Source organism: Xiphophorus couchianus, chromosome 11 (genome assembly GCF_001444195.1).
Source record: "Xiphophorus couchianus chromosome 11, X_couchianus-1.0, whole genome shotgun sequence".
Taxonomy (NCBI): domain Eukaryota; kingdom Metazoa; phylum Chordata; class Actinopteri; order Cyprinodontiformes; family Poeciliidae; genus Xiphophorus; species Xiphophorus couchianus.
The window spans coordinates 97,641-111,357 of record NC_040238.1 but is presented as its reverse complement, the minus strand read 5'-3'; the positions used below and the strand labels follow the sequence as shown (position 1 = coordinate 111,357).

At 41.7% G+C, this 13,717-nt stretch overlaps 1 protein-coding gene across 4 annotated transcripts in view; it reads right to left on the bottom strand.

Annotated features, from left to right (window-relative positions):
* rnf103 (ring finger protein 103) overlaps positions 1–13,717 on the bottom strand; it is a 45,157-nt gene that overhangs the window by 19,468 nt on the left and 11,972 nt on the right. The window lies entirely within an intron of this gene.

Here is a 13,717-nt window from a genome sequence, read left to right as displayed (position 1 = left end):
GCTGGCAGAAAAATTTACAAAAAGGGGGCGCTGCGATTCCTTTGGGGGGTGTTTGCTCGAAGGTAAACTACCCCTTATGTGCACAACAATACCAGTTTAGACTGCTTGCTAAAAAATGAGATGTGTAACAGTAAAACATGAATGGCTGCAACCGTATCAATGGTAGCTCTTCTTCTCTTCAGTGTTTCTGTTAGCTTCTTGGTACAGTTACAGGACACCATTACACCGGCTAATGGCCTTGCTGTGATTCACTTGTCAGGTCATAGATGTCTGGTTTTCAAATATTTTATGTCCTATTGGGAGTTTTTTTTATGTTTTGGCAGTGATGTAGTCGTGTCAAAGCAGCAATTTATACTGAAAAGTGTTTTCATGTTGGTCTGGATGCTGCATTTTTCCATGGAAGGGCAACGGAATATCACTTTGATAAACATGTAATAATTATCACAAAACTCTTGCTTTGTATCCCTCAGAAAAATGAACCCATTTAATTTAAAAAATCCTTCCATGGGTGATACCACAATAGAGAGCGTTCATTTTAGTTACCATCGATGCTGTAAGCCAGGGGTCTCAAACTCGCGGCCCTCGGGACGATAGTTTGTGGCCCCCGCCTTAATATGAACGTTTAATGTTAGTGCGGCCCGCGAGTTTGATATAATTGGCACTTTTCAGTGTTGTGTGCGGAGCTGAATGAACTTACCAATCACGGTGGAGTATATTGCTCTAGAACATAGACATTTTGCATTTTGCTATTTGCATTTTCTATTTGTCATTATTTGCATGCGGTACATGCGCAATTTCCGCGCCCACTCCTGCTTCACGTGCTTCATAGTGATGTGTCGGTCGCGAACGATCCGGCTGTAAGAGCCGGCTCTTTGAAGTGAACGATTGGAACCGGCTCCCATCTTAGGATCCTATTTGGGAGCCGGGTTTTTTTCTACAGTATATCGCTGTCTCTCCACCTCCCTGTCGTTGTGCTTGTGCTCTGCAAGTGCCAGAGCCGATAGTTTTTCCCCACATCGTTTTTTTTTGTCCTGCGGTGCCTCGCTGTCTCTCCCCCCCTTCTCCCTCTCCTTGCGTGTTTTGCTCTTCTGCCAGCGCTAGAGCGGAGAGTTTTTTCCCTCGGTCGGTCCACTGCCCTCATGTCAAGCGTGTGCTCCACACATCTGACCAATCACACATAGTTTCAATTAATAATGTGACGGGAAAACACTGAAAAAAGAAGTTCATCTCCACTTTTTTTGTGGAAACGGCAGGCAGTTGGCCAAGCTGTATAGCGTTCGTCGGCAGGTGTTTATGTACAGACACTCACTCAGCGGTCAAGAAGCACAGAAAGAAGGGGAGTCAGTGTGAGAACTGAATAGGTGAAAATAAATGAATGACAGAAAACGGAGCAAGATTTGGACTCATTTTAATGCTACATCAAGCTCCAGGGCAGAGTGCAGACTGTGCAAAGTCAGCATTTCCTATCGTGCAGGCTCGACAAACAACCTGAACAGGCACATGCGGACATCACACGCACTGGTATTGCTATAGCATTGTTATGCGGCATTTTTACTCATCATAAGTGCTTAACAATGTCAATAATGAAACAAAATATTATAAAATTAGGTTTAAGCTATTAATTAATTAATTAATTAATAAATAATGTCAAAAATATATATGGGGAGCCGTTTGGGAGCCGAAAGAGCCGGCTCTCCACAGTAAGAAGAGCCATTAGAGCTGCATCTCGAAAAGGAGCCGAAAATCCCATCACTAGTGCTTCAGCATCCAGTCTAGACCCGGAAGTTGCTGATCACTGTAACGTAATTAAGGTTAGGCGCTGTAACGCTTGGGTTGTGTTTAAGGGAGGTGAGAAGGCGGCAGATTCGTCAGGACGGTCAAAATCTCACAACCACACTGGTACTGGGAATTCCACAGTGTTGTCCTTTAATAAATACGCTCTTCACCAACCTTACAAAGCCCGGTTGAACGGCTGCTATATTATCAGACATGAAAATTGAGCAGCGTCCAAACAACCCGTAACATTACTAAAAAGTTAGGGAGCTAACATGTCCGTCTAGCACGTTTCTCCCACGCTCTCTACAGAGAAGCCGTGGCGCATACTTCTGACATCATTAGCAATACTAGAGTATCTTAAAGAGACACTACACAATTACGGCTGTTACAGCGCCTGACTACGGCCAAATATGGTAATAGGCAATCAGAAAGGTTCGGCTGAGGAGACCGTGTGTGTGAATGCGGCCCAGCCTCACCCAGACTCTACCTCCAGCGGCCCCCGGGTAAATTGAGTTTGAAACCCCTGCTGTAAGCGGTCCAGTATGCAACGCATAGGCGTAACTTCCTGAAGGACAGGTGTGGACATGTCTCCATTAACTTTGGCATGAATGGGACAGTCCCCATCAATATTTCCTGCGCCTTTTTCTCTTTATGTGCCAGCATCTATGTAACTCGGCGGCAGCTGCATGCTGCATTAACAGCTAGGTAATGCTTTTTAAAATTCCTTTGGAAAACGTAAATGGCAAGTCCGCTCAGTGATCTGGTGGATTGGACAACACGTGACTTACTGTGCACGGCGTGGCTGTGCGCCAGATGCGCTGCTGCTTTGCATTGAGTCAAGAATATCAGTGGTCGGGGAAATGACACAATCAAGCAAAGAATCTGAGCAGGGGACACAAAGTTTTGATATGAACCCTTTCATGCATAGTGGTCACTACAGTGGAAAGCTATCTGAAAGCCATTTTCTTGTGCTTCATGCGGATTTTTATGTTATAAATGCACACAGACCATTGAAGTGGTCACTAATGCATCATAAAATACACTATCAACTAGTGGCCATCAGCTGCAAATGCAAGAAATTATTTTTGCTTAGTCCAATATGGCCGACAGACAAAAAAAAACGTGCCAACCGACCCTGTCCCTCCTTCTACTGTAAACGACTCTTGCAGGTAAAAAAAAAAATATTGTGACATCAGTTAACCCCTAAAGAACAGTAGTACTGATGTATTTTTCAAATAACAACTTTGTATTTGTAGAAAATTACAATTGCTCACCTAAAAAAAAAATTTCCTACCTTTTTTATGCCTTAAGAAAATAAAAAATAAAAAATCCTGACACAAAGGATCATAATTCATGCATGAAAGGGATATTTGTCAACGCTATGACAGCAAGATAACAAGGTCCAAGGAGATCACATTTCACAGGTCAGTAAAAAGCTTTAATTAAAAAGCTATAAAGAAAGTGGAGAATAGGTCAGTCATGCTAGCTTAACTTTTATCACCTTAATTTGTACTCTTGCTGCGCAGTTCAGAGTATTTTGGTCCAATTAACACAAAAACAAGGTGACCCACATAGATTTCCTGACAGATAATCAGGATTGCAGGTGTTTAAGTTAGCTAATCAACCACTACTTGTGTTTAGGCAATCACTTCCTAATGATCGCAAAATGGAAATTCAAAAACATAAATCTGCAACGGACAGAATGTTCTGTTTGGTGTTTAATAAACTTTTTTGTGTGGACAATGTTTTTGTGTTTTTTTTATTGTTAATTCCTGAAGCACTTGAACATAATCTTTGCTCTGCGCTTCCGGGGCTGTTGATTATTGGTTGCCATGGCAACGTGTCTGCGTGTGACGTTAAACTGACAGAAAAAAAATAATACAATCACGTGGTGGATACAACATATATTTTCACATCCGAATGTATACTCTTATTGTGAAGGGGAGAAGGTGAGGTGAGAAGACACCAACATTCTATTTTTGGTTTTGATTGGAAGACATTGAGAATAAAACAAGACTCAAATTATTTTTTTGTCTTTTTCTGCTGACTTCCACATTGGTGACCCCGAACATCTGCAAACATCTGAACATGTTTTTTAACGAGAACTCACCAGATGCTGCCACCACTTCTCCGATAGCTGTGGTTTCGGACCCAGTTTCTTGCCAGGCGGCCGTTACTCCAACCGCCGGTTCTGTTTTTGCTGCTGTTCTTGTGTGAAATTCTGCTCCCCTGTGAAAATCTGTTCCCTCTGTGTCGGGAGCGCGCATTGCAGCCAGAGAGGTGGATCAGGCGGATCTGACCATTTTCACGGCTCTTCTGATTGATTTCTTGGTAAAAAAAAAACAACTCATATAATCATGTCAAGGTTGTAACATTCAGTTTAATCGGCAGCTATTGTTTAAAAAAGCACTAACAAAACTGTAAAATAAATAAATAAACGAGGTCTTCTTATGCTGTTTTGTGTTATTTTAAACGTCAAGAGAGTCGGTTTTTCCAACTTTTGTCACGTAAGCCTGACAAATAAAAGTCAGTCACTAAACAGGTTTCAAACACATATTTATAATTTTTCATTTTTAATATAAGAGGATGGAAACTGGATGACAGCAGGGCACCGAAAATTAAGACTTCCTGAAAAGATGAGAGTGTAGACTTTCTGGTAAATCCCGTTTTAATGTAAAATATGACAGATTACTGGATTAAGAAAATTAATCCAATAATCTACATGCTATCACACATAACAATTTTTGAGAATTTGGAAACAGTTGCTCTTTATTTCCCAAAATTACGGGGGGAGGAGAGGAGAGAATGGATATTTCAGCTGCCTGAAATAATCTGTTCCCCCTCCATAAATTGGAAACAATTTAATTTACCTGCAAGTCTTTAACTGTGTTATTCCTTTCATCATCAACAATAAATCATGTAAGTTTGAAAACATTTGCTCTTAATTTGACAAAGCTATGAGGGGAACCATATATTTTAACTGCCTGAAATAATCCGTACCCTATCCATACCGTATCTATAACATGGGAACAAACTAACTAACCAAAAAGTCTTTAACTGTGTTTATTCCTCTCATCATCAACAACAAATCCCACAAGTTTGAAAACATTTGCTAAATTTTTTGCCAAAGTTATGAGGGGGGAAGAAAAATTCATTACCCCTCTATTACCCCTCCATAACATGGGAACAAATTAATTTATCAACAAGTCTTTAACTGTGTTTATTCCTCTCAACATCAACAACAAATCCTGTGGATTTGGTGACATTTGATCATTATTTGCCAAAGTTAAAGGAGGGGAACCATATATTTTAGCCACCTGAAATAATCTGTTCTGCCTCTATGACATGGGAAAAAATTAATTTACCTGCAAGTCCTTAACTGAGTTTAATCTTCCTTTCATGAACAACAAATTCTGTAAATATGGTAATATTTGCTCTTTATTTGCCAAAGTTATGAAGGGGGAACAAATTATTTTAGCCACCTGAAAAAATCCATCCCCCCCTCTACACATTGGGAAAAAATTAATTTACTAGCAAGTCTTTACTGTGCTTATTCCTTTCTTAATGAACCACAAATTATATATGTTTGAAAACATTTGCTCTTTATTTGCCAAAGTTATGAGGGGGGAACCTGAAATAATCCTTTCCCCCTGTATAACATGGGAACAAATTAATTTACTAGCACATCTTTACCTGTGTTTATTCCTCTCTTGCATATTTCAGGCAGCTAAAATATATGGTTCCACCTCATAACTTTGTCAAATAAAGAGCAAATGTTTTCAAACTTACATGATTTATTGTAGATGATGAAAGGAATAAACACAGCTAAAGACTTGCAGGTAAATTAATTTGTTTCCATTTTATGGAGGGAGAACAGATTATTTCAGGCAGCTGAAATATCCACTCTCTCCTCTCCTCCCCCCGTAATTTTGGGAAATAAAAAGCAACTATTTCCAAATTCTCAAAAATTGTTATGTGTGATAGCATGTAGTATACTAGAAATTTCCTTAATCCAGTAATCTGTCACTTTTTACATTAAAACGGGATTTACCAGAAAGTCTACACTCATCTTTTCAGGAAGTCTTAATTTTTATTTTTATTTCCTAAATCATCCAGTTTCCATCCTCTTATTCGTCAGGCTTACGTGATGAAAGTTGGAAAAAGAGCGATTCTCTTGGCGTTTAAAATAACACAAAACAGCGTAAGAAGACCTTGTTAATTTATTTATTTTACAATTTTTTTATTGCTTCTTTTTTAAACAATAACTGCCCATTAAACTGAATGTTACAACCTTGACATGATTACACGAGTTTTTTTTTTTTTTTTTACCAAGAAATCGATCAGAAGCACCGTGAAAATGGTCAGATCTGCCAGATCTGCAATGCGCTCTTCCGACACAGAGGGAACAGATTTTCAAAATTTCGCACAAGACCTGCGCTTGCTAGCAGCTGTGTGTGCAGGCAGCTCAGACAAGCTGCTTTTCATCATGGATGAGGTCTCTGGACGGCGTTTCCTGGTGGACTCGGGTGCATAGCGGAGCATCATGCCAGTTTCAACAACGGATGTTTTATGTGAAAGTAACGGACAGCCGCTGGACACGGCTAACGGCACCCCAATTCACACTTTTGGATCGAGGTTGGTGACTGTGTGTTTCAACGGACGTCAGTTTCAGTGGGATTTTGCAATAGCTTCTGTTTCTTTACCTATTTTGGGTGCAGATTTTTTTGTGTGCTTTTAGGTTATTAGTACATCTTGCTAATAGCTGCTTAATAGATGCTGTGTCTTTTGATACATACCCCTGTAAACTTGGCAGTCCCGGCCATCGACAACTCGCTAACATGCTTGCCACAGGTGATGAGTATCAGCGTCTGTTAGCAGAGTGCCCATTCTTAAATGTTCCCACGTTTTCTGCTACCATGGCAAAGCATAGGGTGGAACATTGTATACCTACGGTCAAGTTTTTGCCGCCTAGACACTGCTAAGTTAGCGATAGTGAAAGAGGACTTTGCAAACATGGAGAGTCTTGGCATTGTACAGAGCTCCAAAAGTCCATGGGCATCTATGTTGCACATGGTTCCCAAAGCAGATGGGGGTTGGAGACCCTGTGGGGATATTCGGTGCCTTAACAACACAACCAGTAATGAGAGGTACTCAATTCCTCACATTCAGGACTGTTCTGCCCGCCTGGCTGTAGCAACCATTTTCTCTAAGGTGGACTTGGTGTGAGGTTACCGTCAGGTTCCAGTGCATACCTTAGATCAGGGGTGGGCAGTCCTGGTCCTCGAGGGCCGGTGTCCTGCAACTCTTACATGTCTCCCTGGTCCAACACACTTGAATCCAATAACTGAATCACCTCCTAAGTGCAGTCAAGTTCTCCAGAGTCCTGCTAATAACCTAATTATTTGATTCAGGTGTGTTGAAGTAAAGATACATCTAAAAGTTGCAGGAGACCAGCCCTCGAGGCCTGGAGTTGCCCACCTCTGCCTTAGATCATAGGTGTCAAACTCCAGTCCTAGAGGGCCACTGTCCTGCAGCTTTTAGATGTACCACAGGTACAAAACATGGGAATGAAATGGCTTAATTACCTCCTCCTTGTGTAGATAAGTTCTCCAGAGCCTTGCTAATGACCTAATTATTCTATTCAGGTGTGGTGCAGCAGAGGCACATCTAAAAGTTGCAGGACACCGAATCTTGAGGACTGGAGTTTGACAATGTTTTAAGATGTACGGACATGGGCGGCTTCCTGTTTGGCTAGCCAGCATGCCAAGGTGCAAAGGCACACTAAGGCTCCACTGGAGTACTTTCCTGTTCCACAACGGAAATTTGAACAGTTTACTTCAGAGTTGTGGACTGCAGTGGCAGAGAGCCTTGGGCTTAAACTCCACCATATTGCTGCCTACCATCCGCAGGCCAATGGTCAGTGTGAGAGTTTCCACCGCACAATGAAGGCTACATTGCAGGCCTCGTTGGTGGATAATAGTTGGATAGATCACCTGCCTTGGGTTTTGTTGGGCCTGCGTTCGGCTCCCAAAGAGGACCTGCGGTTTTCTTCAGCTGAGTTGGTCCTGGGCCAGCCTTTGACGGTACCAGGGGAATTTCCTCCGGTCTCCAGCAGGTTCGGTTGATTCCCAGGGGAGTAGAACATTTCTAAATGGGGAATCTAGATCTTTTGCCCCATTGGCAGCACTTCACTGCCTTCCACAGGTGTTTGTGCCAAAGAACCTAATGTCTGCCGAGTATGTATTTATTCGCCAAGACTCACCACTCACCACTTCAGCCTCCTTACGATGGTCTATTCCATGTTTTGGAGAGGAGACCTAAGGATTTTTCGGTGGAGTTAGGGGGTAATGAGGAGAGTATTTCAGTGGACCGTTTGAAGCCAGCTCATGCGTTACCAGGGGACCCAGTTGAGTTGGCCCAGCCACCTCGCCATGGTCTTTACCCACTCTTCCGGGTCCTCCCCTTACAGTTGGTTTGTCCCCCTCAGGTGGACAGTTTGGTAGCAGTCGATCTGGAGAGTCTCTTTCAATTTCAACCCCTGTTCCTGTGAAAAGAAGCCGTGGTGGCCGACTTATTAAACTCCCTAGTTGTTACCGTTAGGTATTTTAATTGTTCTGTTTGTCGCTGCTGTTTAGTTTTTCCTTTGTGTGTTTTCTTTTATGTACTTGTGATGTTGTTTCACATGTGTTTTTGTGCTTGTGACATTCTGTGTGCTCAAGGGAGGCGGGGGGGGTGGGGGGGGGGGGCTGTGTGGCGAATACAATGTATATATTTCACACTCGAATGTATACTTTTGTTGTGAAGGTGAGGTGAGAAGACACCAACGGTTGTCCTACATTCTACTTTTTGGTTTTAATCGTAAGACATTGAGAATAAAACGAGACGCAAATTATTTTTTCGTCTTTTTATGCTGACTTCCACAATCACATGTTTTTCTTAATTTTCCCCAGGACAAATTGCATCATTTGTTCGTAGAATGTAGCAATATTCAATAATCAAATAGAATTAAATATATCATAAAAGAAATTTGCTTAGTTCTTTCTTGTATCGTTACAGAACGGACAGAAACCAAACCATATATAGATTTATATGCAGAGAATATATATTTTTATATATCCAAACATCAGCAGCTCAGCTTTAAACCACATTTTATAGAATCCAGTATATAAAATAGATATATACTGGCCCAAGAATTGCCCCAAGCAGACCCATAAAGGTTTTGCGTCTTTAATGTTTGCTATATGAAAGACACATCAAATCTCATCTGCTATGTGTAAGTCAGCAGGGCAAAGGTTTTACCAACCAGCTAAGGGACAGCTGTGGAGTCAGAATCACATAATTGAAAAATACAAGGTTTGCACTGACGAGGATTCATTTGGTTTACACAGAAGTTACTTATTCTGCTTTTGAAATGTTTAATAACATTTTGATTGTTATAGAATCTCATGTTGTTTATGTTGTTAGCATTTGATAAAATCAGACAATAAAAGACAACTATGTGATAATTCTTCACAAAAAATATTACTGAATTATAAAACTGTTTTCAAGCATTCAGCATATAAAGGCAATTAGAATATGACTGAAAAGTTTATTTGTCAATTCCATCAGTGAAATACATTATATAGATTAATTAGATTACTTCCGTTTTAACATATTTATATTTTGTAGTATGTTAATTACCTGCTAAAAGGTTATTTTTAAAAGGTACTATTAATCTGACAAGCCTGATTAGGACGTATGTTTTAATTTATTGAATAAGGCTGTATGGCATTCACATTTAAGTTTTAGCTTAATTTTTAGCACTAAAAGACAAAAGGCCTTCCAGTAACTGTGAGTACATCAGCGCCCTGTCCCCTTCTCCCCCGCTTCTCCTCATCGCCACCAACTTGGAAAACAAAGTTACACCCGGAACTAACAGCCCTTTTAAATCTCACTTATCAGATTACTAGGATTTTTTTCCAATGTTGTTTACGTCAGTCTGCATTTCCCCATCGATACGCTCCCCGTCCCCGACAACAATTCGCAGTAGGGCGTAAGAAAAACAAAAAAAGACGCACAGTTGCGCAAAACTCAGAAACAGGAGAATCGGGGCATAGAACAGAACGGAGCTGCACCACCAGAAACTGACAGAAATGGAAAAGGTTAATTAGATCAGTGGTCCACAGCGCGGGGGTTGGGGAGTACCGGGCCGCATAAGAAATAATTAAATATTTCCGTTTTATGTATTATTTGAGTCTGGAGGATCTTTTATTTGAAAATCCTTTAACCGGATTCTCTCAGTTACGTCTTGCGCGTCAACATTGATCCCACAAGCAGCAAAAGGAGTCAGAAACAGATCAGATGTCTTTGGAAAGTTTCTTTGCGAAGGGAAAAGGCCCAGAGAAGAGACAGGAGAATGGATTTATCCCAGTAAGTGATTCCCACATTCCAAGCCCGCTCTGCATGATATGGTGACCAGCTCGCTAATGAAGCAATGAAACCTTCAAACTGCTTCGCCAAGTAGAGACCAAGCACCCTGTGCATAAGCAACACTTCGGGTGTCATTGTCTCTCAACTCTCCCACATGGGACCGTCTCGTTGCAGAGAAACAAGCGCAGGGCCCCCATTAATTTGTCGTTACTGTGAGTAAAAATTTTCACTAAAGTAAAATGTTCGTTTTTGTTGTGCATCTTTATTTTATTTTGAAGGGATGTTTAAACGTTACCATAGCGACAAGAGTCAGAGAGCGTTAGGGCAGTGGTCTAGACAAGATGAGAGGAGAATAGCTTGTGAGTCTTAAGTCTGGTTCACACGGCACGATAGAAGGATTGACGGCCAATTTTCCAAACCTCTGTGACCACACACGACACGAGCCGATAAAAGTACAGCAGGTTTGATCGGTTCGTGTGTCCAGCCAAACGGCAGGAGCAACACACCACACACAAACCGATTCCACTCACGAGCATCCCGATTCCAGAAGAAAATCCCGTAAAACCTCCAACATACCAAAAGTGAATTTAGAATAATCAAACACGGATGACGATGTAGAAGCAGTACTGATAGTTTGTGGACTCATTTTAAGCGATAAAAGGCGAAACAAAAAGGCGTTGGATAAAAGATGACGGGAGCAGCCGCTCTATTTGCTGCACTATGATTTGGAGGGGAGTTATTTTTTTGTAGTCAACAGTTTTAACTGAATAAACATCCATGTTTATAAGCACATGATAGTTTCCACACATCACCTCCGATGTCCACCGGAGTCTCAATTGCGCCATGTCAGCTGTTTGGGATTCCCCTCCGTGCTTATGTCACAGCATTTTCTGATTGGCTACCTGTCACATTCAGCAGGTTGGGTTCTCACTCTCAGTTAGGGAAACCAGTGCAAAAAATGTAAAATTGTGCCATGTGAACTAGGCTTTAGCTTACACACGAACATGCAGAAGCCTTATCTGACGATTAACACCTCACCCCCTTCTGGGCCGCAATAAAATAGCCAAGTCTTGACCGGTCCGCGGTGATAAAAAGGTTGGGAACCACTGAATTAGATGATACAGTGAAAAGGAACTTGGGTAGTAAACATACTTAAATTATTTGATTTTTAAAGAAAACTCAGTTTTGATATGTAGTAGGTGTAAGTATATATATATCTATATACAGTACAGACCAAAAGTTTGGACACACCTTTCTAATTCAATGGGTTTTCTTTATTTTCATGACTATTTATAAGGCAAGAAATCCCACTTATTAACCTGACAGGGCACACCTATGAAGTGAAAACCATTTCAGGTGACTACCTCTTGAAGCTCATCAAGAAAATGCAGAGTGTGTGTAAAGCAGTAATCACAGCAAAAGGTTGCTACTTTGAAGAAACTAGAATATAAGGGGTATTTTCAGTTGTTTTACACATTTTTGTTTAGTGCATATTTCCACATGTGTTATTCATAGTTTTGATGCCTTCAGTGTGAATCTACAATGTCAATAGTCATGAAAATAAAGGAAACTCATTGAATTAAAAGGTGTGTCCAAACTTTTGGTCTGTACTGTATATCCATCCATCCATCTTCTTCGGCTTATCCGGGGTCGGGTCGCGGGGGTAGCAGCTTCAGAAGGGAGGCCCAGACTTCCCTCTCTACAGCCACTTGTTCCAGCTCCTCCAGAGGCGTTCCCATCCGCCTGTCGACCTCCCGCTCCCTTCTTCCTTCATTCGTGAGCAAGATCCCGAGATACTTGAACTCCTCCACTTGGGGCAGGACACCCTTCCAACCCGGAGAAGGCACTCTACCTTTTTCCAGCTCAATACCATGGCCTCGGATTTGGAGGCACCAGTCCTCATCCCGGCCGCTTCACATTCAGCAGCGAACCGTTCCAGCGAGAGCTGCAGATCACGGTCTGATGAAGCCAATAGGACCACATCATCTGCAAAAAGCAGAGACATGATCCTAAGGCCACCAAGCGGTCCCCTCAACACCTTGGCTGCGCCTAGAAATTCTGTCCATAAAAGTAATGAACAGAATCGGTGACAAAGGGCAGCCCTGGCGGAGTCCAACTCTCCCCGAAAACGAGCCCGACTTACTGCCAGCAATGCGGCAGTAAGGTCCCTGTAAGACACTTGGTCATACAGGGACCTGACAGCCCGTATCAAAGGGCCCGGTACCCCATATATATATATATATAAACCATAGATATTATCGTTTACATAAGGAAATTTTTAGATATTAATTCCTTGCTATGGTCCACAGCAAAGGGACACTCATTGCCATAGCAACTGACAACCTCCCCCCCCCAAAGAAAAAAAAACAACACTCGTATTTCCGTCACAAAGAGCAGAACATTCAATCTGTTGCAGTAGTATGGTTTTAGGCTTAATGTTTATTTTGCGATTATTAAGTGATTGCTGTGGTAAGAGGAGAAAACTATAAATATATCGCTGCACTTGACTTTGTTGTATGCTACTGTATGTAGCTCGCTGTTACTGTATCATACTCTGCAGTTGTGAAGTCACAATGTCTGGGATCATGAGCACCCCCTGCCATGAGGCAAGAGAACTGCCTGCCTCACCTCAAATCTGTTCTCTGCCGTTTCTGATCACTCCTCAGCACAATAAACACATTACACACACGGTTGGTGACAAAAAACACTGCATAAGCTAAATACATATATACATAAGCTAAATTATGGAAAATCAGCTCATACATTAAATGTTCTTTAGCCATTTTATTGGTGACGCAGACAGGAGGAACATGCTCTCATAGAATGGCAGCCAGTGAAATTAGCGAGAGGTTGATCAATCGTTGATCAATCCCAGGTGAGGCTCAGCTCACTGCTGCCTCACCAGCTGCACTTCCAAGCATTTGAATAGGAAAATGCCAAAATTCAGCAATTTTGAAGAAAAAAATAGTGGGATTTGTTAAGTTAAATGAAAAATAGGTACTTTATAGTACAAACCACAGAGTGAAAAAAGCAATATAAATTATTTAATCATTATATGTTATTTTTCCATGATGGCAGGTGACGAAAAATAACAATACAGGACTCTTTCGAGGCCCTGTAATTGGAATGAGTACACTTTAAATCCTTTAAACAAGATCCAACTACGAGCTGGAGCCTCACCTGCCTCACCTGCCATTATGGAAAAGTGATGGCAGGTGCCTCCCCGGACCACACGTCACGTCCCGCAATCAGTGGGTTGCCAGTTTGACCGCCTCTGTCATTGTGTCCTTGGGCAAGACATTTCACCCCCCAGTGCATGGAAGTCTCACCTTTATCAAACTGCCCCAGGGCAGCTGAGCTTACTATCCAGTAGCTTGTACCATCAGCATGTGAATGTGTGTACGAAGGACTGAATGCAGTGTGACACGCTTTGGGGTCCTCTGGACTTGATAAATCCAACGGACCAGGAGTACAGGCCAATTATCATTTACTTATTCTATACATTCAATAAATCCTACTGCGCTGACTCGTT